The sequence below is a fragment of the Rhodnius prolixus genome, unplaced genomic scaffold (assembly GCF_049639745.1).
Source record: "Rhodnius prolixus isolate KJV_2025 unplaced genomic scaffold, Rpr scaffold_9, whole genome shotgun sequence".
Taxonomy (NCBI): Eukaryota; Metazoa; Arthropoda; class Insecta; order Hemiptera; family Reduviidae; genus Rhodnius; species Rhodnius prolixus.
Genome location: NW_027411604.1, coordinates 16,474,152 through 16,482,668, shown reverse-complemented (window position 1 = coordinate 16,482,668; position 8,517 = coordinate 16,474,152). Strand labels below are relative to the sequence as shown.

Below are 8,517 nucleotides of genomic sequence, written 5' to 3'. Positions count from 1 at the left end.
TAAGAGAAGAGCAAGAGGATTGCTTAAAATACACCTTCATATAATAAAAATGGACAGTAAACAAACGTTCATTGATGACGTGGTTATGAATGGAAGACTAGTTAGAATAAAGTTTGGAGGGGATAGAAGTTTCAAGGGAAGTTTACTCTGAAATTGATCTTTAACGTACAGAGGGACAAGCTGTTCGAGATTTACTTATTATTACGGGGGGCGCGGACAGACGAAAGGCTGGCTAGAATATAAGAAACTGTGCAGTGGCTAATGTGTTGGCCTGTCAGGGCGGCCCACGCACAACATCATCACAACTTCCTTTAATTAAACAATCTACTGATATGGAATTCAGGAGCGATAAACAACAAGTGGTGGTAATGAGAGAAAACAGAAAACATTGAGAAAAGTGTATAAAATGTATAAGAAGCAGCGCATGTGCACCGCCTCTTTGATTGTTATATAGGTCCGCCGCCTCCTCTAGCCAACTGCCCCCAAACTACTATATATATATATACATGAGAAGTTGAGAGTTCGGTTGGCCACTTCTACACCATCCGTACACGGCGGCATTACATTTCTAGTCATAGAGGGCGAACGAGTCTCTCAACCGCATTATCATTTCGATATAAATAACTCATCAACTTTGGCGAAAAAAGTAAGTGAAGTTTTTCTTTCATTTTTTTTTTTTTTTTCTAAAGATGTACCAATTTAGAAAATCATATTCAAAATATACAACCTACATAAAGCTCAAAATTTTGCTACAGAATTTTAAAAAATTATATCTACTTAAGAATAAAACGAAACTAAAAAATTCTGTAAGCTTAGAAAAAAATGTTTTGAACCAAAAATCATTGCGTGAAAGTAATTTAATATTACAAATATAATATATTACATATAATCTTAAAAGTTGATTTAAAAATTGACTCATTTTTTAAAATTCTTGTTTCAATTTATTTTTGATAAAGAAAAATAAAAATAATATAGAAACTACCTTATTTGAATTTAAATATTAGAATAAAGAATTCGCAATTACCACAGAAAAAATACAGAATTTTTTTTTTTTAAATTATCTTAGACACTTAGCTCTTTCTTTTAAGTGACTTTAAATTTAACATAAAATATGAAATGCTACAGATAAATAGTCCGGCATAAGTATTTCGCCTTCTTTGTACCAAAAAATTACATCAAATTCAAATTCTGATTTTAGATTTATTTATAATTATTCTACAAACTGTCACTTTAAGCAAAAAAAAATTGCTCGTTTTTTTTCTGGTAAACAAAAATATTGATTTCATAATAAATTAATTAATAATCAAACAAATATAATTCTGAGATTCTGGGTTTGAATGCAGTAGGTCGGTCGCTTTAATAATTTCTTTTCTTAGTGCCTCGACGACCACTCGAAAGATGTAGCAAGAGAGGCGTTAATGATCTCAAATTTTTTTGCCGTTTAACATAAACGATAAAAAAGTATCAAATTGACCACCTCAAAAGATTTCAATGGAAACCGCTCATTGCTATCATTGAAAGTATTTTTTGATGATAATAACATGCTGATAAAATTAAGCGGAATATATATATATATATATATATATATATATATATATATATATATATATATATATATATATATATATATATATATATAAAACTGTGTGATTGAACACTTTATTACAAAATATTGCATAATTTAATAATACATATAATCTAAGAATGTTTTATCTAAAACTGTGTACTTAATTATTAACTACTTTTTTAAAACATAATTCATTATAACAATACATGAATTACTCCGTATTGAATACCACGACAAATAATTCTTAGTGCATCTTATAACAGGATCCCTTGGACGAGCTTCTAAACTTTCTACTTCTTTTGAATACATGTTATACTCGCCCTCTCTTGACCATTTGGAGTTTTTGACATATTTATGCGATGGTACCTTCTTTCAATATTTTCAATAGTATCTACTCAATTTTTAAATTCAATTTTGGGTAAATCAAGTTCTTAAATTACTGAAGTTTAATAGGTAATATATATCAGAAAAATGCAGCTTTTCAAAGCTATTTAATGTTCGACTTTTCGCATGCTATTTATAGATTAACTTGCGAACTATATTGGAGTTGATAATTATCAGAATTTAATAGAATACCCAAGTTAGAAGGGAAGGGAATTGAACCCAGTGAGAAGGGAGTTAATAAAGAGGATTTGAACCCACCTTCTGGCTATTATGTTTTCTTATCTAAAGAGCTGTTGATGGAAAATATTGGCTATAATAAAAAAAACATTGTCCTTTGGTCGGCAGGCACTGAAAAAATAAAACAGTTGTTGTCGCGCCTTATTAAAAAAAAAATAATTAAATAAAAAATGAATAAATAATAATTGTAATTAAATAAAATGAGCAGATTAAAATAAATTTATACGATGTGGGTTGGTGGATTGATGGTGATAGCATTGGCTGATTGATAGATAATATTTCCTATGATTATAGTATTCGGCTTTACATCCCACATCCCACAAATTTCTCAAGAATTATCAATACTTTATTTAAAAAAAAAATTACAAAATATTTATAGCTCAAGAAGTGAAAACGCGACTCCCAACTTTCAGTTTGGGACTCAAGTATCTTAATCCATTAAACCTGTTCAATATTTCCAAACAATTTTTAAAATTCGCCTTAAATATAAAATTCAGCCAGATGAAATCGTTCTGTATTCCTAATTCAAACTATCAGACTTAATAATTAATTGCTGGTACCAACATTTAGTCCAATTTAAAAAAAAGATTTTCTTGAAATTCTTTGTAGGATTTAAAAAATTTAAATCCTAATTACAGATTATTACGTAATTACAGATTATTAAGTGGTGCACAGTTTTTGCTTAGCCTTTTCCTTTGACTAGTTTGAAAGTGTGTTTCCTTTAGAGCTAAGAATATCTTTGTTCTGTTTTTTTTTGGCCTATCTTTCTTTCAAAGACTTAATGAAGAACTTATGTAAAAGAAAGTCACTGTAGGCTTAGTAAACAAAGTAGAAGAAAATAAAGAAAAAAATAGCAGAACGTTTTGCCATTATTAAACATCCTAAATTAAAAATCTTGGCAACGATGAAAAGAAAGCAAGCAATATAAATTAGTTTCTAAAGTTTTGTTATATTCTGTGCGCACAGAAATGGTTTATAGCATTAAATAGACCGGAATAAAAAAACAATTTCTTTTGAATAAGCTGCTATTTCTTGGAGATAATCTTCATCGATACAGCTGGCAATGCGTTAGAGTTGGAGATTTAAGTACAACATTTCTCAAAGTTGTTTTCTTCCCTGGTACCAATAAATACAAATTTTTATTACTTTAACAACTACCAATTTTTTTAAATTACTTTTTACATTCTCTTGCAACTGTAGTAAAAAAATATTTTAATTGGTAATATTTTTAATTTCAAAATTTCACACAAAGTTTTAAGATCCCTTAAGTTCGAAAAAGTTTTTCGTTTTCATACCATCAAGGCAGATCCGAAAATAACCTTTTAAACAATATCACCCAACTACCACATTGTAGAGTAGATTTTATTTATTTTTATTTTTTTTAATAGTTTTAACGATTCTCTTTAAACTATGAATGCTTCTAGTAAAGTATAAATTTTATTTAAAACATTTTGCCAGAAAAATACTTTTTAAAACAGTTCTGATAGTGAGGAACATTAAGCTTTCCTCTTAAGAATTGTTAAATGTGTAACGTGCGACCTCATTTCTAGTGTATTAATGTAATAAATTAGTGAATTTGTAAGTACAATTGCAAATTTGAAGTAAATCGGTTGAATTTTAACTTCTTTTTTTTGACATTAAATAGTTTTAAGAAAATGTTATGACCTAAATTGTTTTTTTATTGTGAATAGTTGAGAATTCTAGACATCTGTTTTAAATTTATTTACTGATTTGCAGTTTGTTGTTTTGTACATCAAGCAAATTATGTAAAAATAAGAATGGAGCAGCTTTATTTGACGTTTAAGCTTCATAACATCCTCGTGAAACAATAATTTGTAAATTATTTTGTATTAACTGTTTTTGTTTTCTCTTTAAATAATATTTATGGACAAATGGAAAATTAGTCTAAATACTTGAGGTTAAGTTTCCATCTAAAAGTATCATTCAAATGAAATAAAAAAGGCTCACTGCCCTTAACAAGATTTCAAAATTTTCCAAAAATTATTTGACTAAATGTGCCACTTTACTGAATGATTTGTGTAGTTGTTAGCAATTTTTCTTTTCGCACATAATAGTTGAAAAAAAAAGCTGACAAATTGGCAGTAAGAAGCAGTCAGAAGAATGTCAGCACGAATCTTTAAAATTTTACTACATAAAATGTGTTTACGGCAGCAAACAGAATCTAATTTTTTTAATTTAGTCAAAGAATGAAAGAAACGAGAGGCTAAATGAGAGAAGCTGACTGAATGCAAACTTGCTTAGAAACATATTCTTAATTAAACCGTTGGTTTATCTGTATTCATTGACAGTTTTTCTTTTTCTTTTTTTTTTAGATGAAAACAAGCATAAAGTTAAGAATTAGCTTGCTGTCTAATTTTATTTTCTTTCTTAAAATATTTTATTTAGGTTACGTTTAGAAATTCTGACTTACAACTCTTCTCTCTTACAGTAATTATTAAATTCAATTATAAAAATTCTTGAAACTGAACTTGAAGTAAAGACCACATTTTAGGGTTGTATATTTGGAAAATGCCAAGCATAAATAAGCATGAATAATATCCAGCTTGTGGATGATTTATTGTGGTTGAAATTAATGTTTTACTCTTTTCATTGATACAATTCATTTAGCGAGTTTACATTTTGAAACTATCATCCTCGTTCTTCGATGAAACTTCGATGTCTTCCTTGGAATGCAATTTGGTTGGGAAGCTCTCTCGCCAAAAGTGGGTAAATCTTCTTTTCAGATTTTTTATACTATTAATATTCATCACAAAGAATTGGGCTATTTAAATAAATTTCTTGAATATATTGCAAATTTAAAACAAACGCATTGAGTCTGGCGTTTAAAAAATTTATATAAAGGTAATTTGAGACTCCTCCTAAACCAGTGCATATCAACTACTACATTGTTAGAAGCTTGTCAAGTGTACTTCAAGCCAGTTTTTTGAAACATTTTTTGAAAGAATTTTTAAATTAGAGTGATTTTAATTGCTAAGTAATGTGGTAACTGATCTTTCCTGACTTTTATTTTTAGCTAAGTTCACCCGCAAATGTATATAATATACAGTGGTGTCTCGGTTATCCGTCACCCTTTTATTCGTCTATTCCAATTAACCGTCACTGTCCTCAGTATTTACAAAATTAAAAAAAAAAACCAAAAAATTATTTTAAAAAGAAAACTTTTTAAAAATTTATTTTAAGAATATTTTCATTTGAGATTTTTTCCTTTGTCTTTTAGGTACACACTCGTGTCCATCATTCGACAGTTTGTGGGTTTTTTTCCTAAAAAAATCAACCACAAACAAAACCGCCCACAAAACCGATTAGATGTCGCAGACATTGTATTCATTAATTTTATATACACAATAGAATGAATTGAATAATGAAAGATACCTGACCTTTAAGGCTTAAGCGTATAAACGTATAAAATATATATACCAGTTAATACAAAGTTTTATACACGTTAAACAAATGAATCTGGAAATTTTCCTGTTTTTTTCCATTAGCCGTCTATTCGACTATCCGTCACGTGTCCGGTCCCGGTCATGACGGATAACCGAGACTCCACTGTATAATATTATTTAGTGGCGGAAAAAGGACCCCAAAAAATCTGAATTTACAGCTAAAGAGCATACCGATAAATGCTTTTTATTGAATATATAAGCATATCATATATTAGGGACTACCAATACTTTCTGTGCCAATACCATAGAAATTAAAATTACGATTTAGGGAAGATATTAGCTTAGTGGTTAATGTACTGGGGCCACAAGAGCAAGTCCAGCTCCCTTAGAATTTTTTTTCCCAGGAACCGCTTACGGTTAACTTACCCATATGATGGAAATGTCTGTTTGGAGTGAATTCTGTCACTTAGAAAGATTTCGGGTACCATTAACTTCAGATGTTGATGAGCCTTTAAAAATTATTGGAAATAAATTAATTTAGACTTTTTACTTCAACACCTTAATGTTGAAAGTATTATGAAAATGCTTTCCCGATAGGCCTGTAATTTAATGAGGGTTTTTTATTTTTATATTTTTTGAGACATCTCCAATATCTCTTTTTCTCTACCATTCTTTACATTTCTCTCTTATCTTAAGTTCCTTGAAATATATATATTGTTTTTCCTCTATAATAAAGCTTTTCCAATGTAATAAGCTTATTACGAGTAAAGTATTAGAAGTGAAGTAAGAAAATCCTCTGAACGAACGCCTTAGTATTTTTTAAAAGAAGAATCAATATTGCTGTATTTGAAAACAATTGAAGTAAATTGGGTTTGGTAGAGCTATTTACCTAACGAGATACGAGTAATATATTTGAAGAACACCACAAAGTTGTTGGTTTCTTTTCCAAAGAGCAATTTGAGTTTGAGGTATAGTTTTACTTACTACTTTATGCTAGGAAAAATAATATGTTTTAAAGGGTGTCTACAAGAAAATTTACTGTTATTCCCCTTTTTACTGTCCCTACATTCAGGTACTGAAAGTCGTGTCAAATTTTCAACATCGAGGTGTTTATTAGTAATATCCGTTTTCAGGTCCACTTTGTCAGAAAAATTGTTTAAATAATTTTGTATGTTTTTAGATGTCTTTTAAAACGAAACATTGTTGGAAGCCTAAACAGTATATTTCGTTTGAGTGCTCTCCTGATACATTATAAAAACTTACCAGATAAAGTATCTCAACCGGATTTAACACTTTAGAAATTGGATTTTTTATTTTTTGGAGATTTTCTAAAAATGGCTTCAACTATTTTCTTTAAACTTATTTACTTATAGCACTTATTTAGTTTCACTTTGTAAAGTTTGCAAAGAAGGCTCTGCTGGATGAGGAAGTAAAAGATTTTTCTCTCTCATATTATTTTTCATTTTTATTTTTTGTTTTTGTGATTGTTCTCGACTATTTCATTTAAACTTCTTATCTATATTACATATCGTAGATGTTGTAAGTTTTATTGGAAAAATTTTACCTAGGATAATTTGGTCCAGAAAAATCTCTGGGTGAGTATGAAGTAGGCTTGTAAGGTGATGGAAAAATTTTATACTTCAAAATTCCGGAGTTTATACAAACTGTTTAAGTTTGAATCTTGAAAATGAGAGTTAGAGTTAGTTTTAGTGTTGCGAACACTTATTTTTCTTTTAAATTAGACTCAGCTTCTGAACTTGGGTTTTTATTTTCTTGGGTCGGTCAATTGAAATGCACAAGTTAGAATCATGAAAATTGGAGAAAGTGGATTTCACAGTGATTGTTCAATCCGATTTTTTTTTATTTTATTTTCAAGCTCGATGAGATTTTAAAAATTTATTTTTATGATTTGACCTTAGGAGAGTTGTCGATTCTTTAAACAACCATTTTTAAATTATTAAGATTGCTTCAGCTAGTATTTTGTTTACAGTCTAATGGCCTTGGTACTTTGTTTTATTTAGAACTTTTGTATTCTCTTGTATTTTTTTTTTTTTTTTTTTTTTTTTTATTATGATTATTATTTGCAACTGTACAAAAATATACATTTAGCAAAAGTGCAAAAATACTAGTAACATTCGATTGTGCCACTGAGCTGGCTCAGTACCACAACCAGGATGACAGGATGAGAGAAACCAACCAGCGCTGGAACTCTCTAGGTACTTATTGGGGGTTTAGGAGGCAATGAGGTCACGTGGCCAGCGCCGTTTTAGACGACGTGGAGGATTGTCAGGATGGGACGATGTGGATAGTGATTGAGCCAGAGGATTTGGGTGATCAGAGAGTTTGCTGTGGAAATTTAGGAATCGGGTGTGGATTAACTCATTTACGTAGGGAATATTGAGATCATGATGGAGGGTGCGGTTGGAGACATAGAATGGTGCGTTAACGATTCGGCGGAGGACTTTAGACTGGAAAGATTGGATAGGTTGGATGTTAGATGGTTTGGCGGAGCCCCACAATTCTGCTCCATATGTCCATATTGGTCGTAATAGTGTTTTGTAAAGAGTAAGTTTGTTTTGTACGTTCATGGAGGATTTCGGTCCAAGGAGTCTCTTTAGTAGTCCGTAGCGTCTGTTCAGTTCTTGTCTTTTAAGTCTTGTGTGAGGATTCCAGGTTAGACGGCTATCTAGGTAGAGCCCCAGATAACGAACCTGTGTGGAAGATTCTCTTGTATTAGCTTAGAAAATAGCACAGATTGTGTCTTTTGAAGAAATCAAGTTTTCACTAGAAATAATACAATAAGTTGTGTGCACTCTGGTATAGAAAATTGAAGAAACTGGCTACACGATCAAATCCACTGTCAACAAAAGCTAATAGTGGTTGCATATTTGTGTAAATTTAATTATATTTATCCTTAAAATGATT

General features: G+C 30.1%; 1 protein-coding gene across 2 annotated transcripts in view; it reads left to right on the top strand.

Annotated features, from left to right (window-relative positions):
- Positions 1-486: 486 nt before the first annotated feature.
- The window catches only part of Dh44 (corticotropin-releasing diuretic hormone 44), a 222,266-nt gene continuing 214,235 nt past the window's right edge, over positions 487-8,517 (top strand). Inside the window, exon 1 of one of the 2 annotated variants that reach the window (XM_074127559.1) lies at positions 487-646. The gene's annotated coding sequence lies outside the window, so the exon portion shown is untranslated. The remainder of the gene's footprint in view (positions 647-8,517) is intronic. The other variant, XM_074127560.1, reaches the window with a different exon arrangement.